Below are 2885 nucleotides of genomic sequence, written 5' to 3' on the forward strand. Positions count from 1 at the left end.
CAGTTATTACTGTCAAAGCTTTGCCGATCACGTCATCGCTACGTGTTATGATTGATTAATTTAAAAAGTGTAAAGAGTCATTCAAAAGTCAAATGGTGCATCTGCGGCGGTTTCCATGAATAGTGTTCACCAGGTGTTTTACTGAATGTACCCACCTTTTTCCTGTCAAGCACTGTCAGAGGGGTATTTCTATGAATTTCTCTTGATCCATGAAAAGAGGAAGTTCACGTGTGGGTCTGATCATAGCACAATCACTATGACTCGGTAGCCATTACAATTCAAACAGTTAAGAGCTTAGTTAATGCTCCATTATGGCATATGAAAGAATAAGTTCTCTTTTTGCTAACAAACAAGCATCTTACTGAGTGACTGAACTTTATGAAATAAATGTCCCATGTTTGTATTTATTATTTATAATACTGTCCCATCTTGCAGCCTTAATATCCTTCTAGGGGTCTAAGGAAGGAGGGCTGCTTTTTTAGTTAGACCCAGGCAAAGGTTAACCCCCATCGCAACACACACACTAGAGACCTGCATCTGAACTGCGCTCCACTTCCTTTCATCTTCTACGTCTCTCTCTCCCTAACTCAACTTTGTGAGGGGATGGTTGGGATACCTTTTGATTCCGCTAATTCAATTTGATGAAAAAACAAATACACTAGGGGAGTGGGAGACAAGGAAAGAGTGGGAGTAGGAAGGGGGGTGGAGAGGGGGAAAACAGAGAGTTACATAGAGCTCAGAGAGGGAATGAGCGGTGGGGGGGGGGGGTTGTTGAGGACAAGCGGAAGAGCAGAGGGGAGAAAGAAAAGGAGGTAATGAGTTGAGATGAGTTGAAACAACCAGTTCCAGGTTAAAGTCGTAAACCTCTCCAATGTGCTCTGATCTAGGTGGCCACCATGTTTACCCCGCCGAAGCATCCAAGATCCGCATCATTTCTTCTTTGGAACGCCACTTTGATAGTGAAGATAAGTAACATCCTATTTTATGGCTTTTTTGTGTCACATAATTCATGATGTGAGTTGGGAAGGGATGTCTTGTTGGTTTAATAAGACTTGGTGAGTAAAAGGTATACAGAACCCTCACATTACAGAGTCTGTATGAATTGAATTGGCTAGAAAATGTAACAGAGGGGGCACATGCTGACGACCAAAATATTTAGCCAAGCATTCATTTCAAGAGCAAGTGTGCATGTCATGTGTCTGCTACCTATCAGGCCTAGGAGATGAAATGTCACCCTGCTTTCCACAAACACTGCCTCTGTGTCAGACATGAGAAGCTTTGTCACACACCATCCTTGTATGTACACATGCATGTGCATGTCTGCGTGTGTGTTTGAATGTGTGTTCAGGCAAGGGCAGCTCTGGGAGTTGCTGGCCTGGCAGACGGCTGTATTATTTTTGGGAGGCCTGCTCCTTCCCTCTGGAGGGCCTCATTGAAGAGTGCTGGCTCTCTCCGTCTCCCCCTCTCAGGCTCCGGGAGTCCGGCCAAGCCCGGCCGAGCAGGCTCACTGGCTGCAGCAGCACGCAACCTACTGGAGCTGCGGCCTGTACACGGCCCAGCGCCCACAGCACTGCGCTACACACAGATGGCCAGACTGCTTATTGGCAGTCGAGCGTTACATTTTCACTGGTGTTCAGCAAGTGGATCCCACCCTCTCCCTGAAAACAGACACTTAGGACTGGTCCTGTCTCCATGTGTGTACAGCCAGTTAGGGTTGTGGGCACTATGATGTAGCATAAGCTGAAAACACAGTGCTCCAGCTACACTGGATAACAAAACATCACCTATATAAGTCCTTGGATAAATATTATTTCTAATTTGAAATGATCAACCTCTGGGAAACCCCAGCAGATCAGCCTCCACAGCAGTCCAGCAGATATGAGCCCGGTGGAGAGTACAGGGAGGGGCCTACAACCACTTTTAGCTTGGACTGTTTAATCGGATGGTTTGTGCTGTGGGTGTGTGAGGGTATGCTGAACTCAGTGATGATGACCTCAAATTGGCCCTAATCGAGTCGACTCATTAGTGGCTGGCTCTGTTCAAGCTTTCTTCAGCCCCTTTATTTTACTGTAATCGTCCAAATGGGAGGGTGAGACAGAATGACCAATGTAGAGAGAGAGAATGGAGAATAAAAGACATACAGAATAAATGGGAGATCAGAAAGAGGGAGAGGGTGAAAAAAAGATAAACAAAGGGAAAGAAAAAGAAGACGAGATGAGGGAGCGACAGAGGGGAAGCCTGCTTCCTGGCAGCCTCAGCTGCGTGCACATCTGTGTGCGAAGGGTCTGAGCAGACCCCCACGTGTTTGCTCAGGTCGCCTGATTGCCTTTCCTTCCTCCTCTCTCTCCCACTAAAGACCCGCTGTCCTTCCTCTCACTCCAATCACTGCAGCCAAGAGAGAGGGCTACTCCAGCAGACACAGGGAGGGAGAACACTCCCACTGAACTGCACTCACGACTCAGTTTTTGTCACATACAAATTCTAAAAAATTTGGCTGTTAGAGATTTTTTTAAAGACCTTGCGTGGGTTATATTGGTTCCAATTTGGTGAATTGGGGTTTGTGTTTGTGCATGAGCATGTGGGTATGTGCATACGTATGACTGTACGTGACTCCGGAGCTGTTCGCTGGAGTCTGCTGTCTGGGTACAATGGTCCAGCCCGGGGACTTAACTCCACAAAGAGGCCTTCTCTTAACAACACGCCATCACAGATAGAGGAGGAGCCTGACCAAAGCATTACCACGCTTAAGGGATCACAGAGCTTCCCTTGATGCATCTGATATTCCTTATGATTTTCATAATCAAGCACTCTTCATTAAAAGGAGAGTTTAGTCTTGTGCTGCGTGTATATGTGTGTGCATGTAAGAATGATAAAGAGAGGCCGAC

The sequence above is a fragment of the Sander lucioperca genome, chromosome 6 (genome assembly GCF_008315115.2).
Source record: "Sander lucioperca isolate FBNREF2018 chromosome 6, SLUC_FBN_1.2, whole genome shotgun sequence".
Classification (NCBI taxonomy): Eukaryota; Metazoa; Chordata; class Actinopteri; order Perciformes; family Percidae; genus Sander; species Sander lucioperca.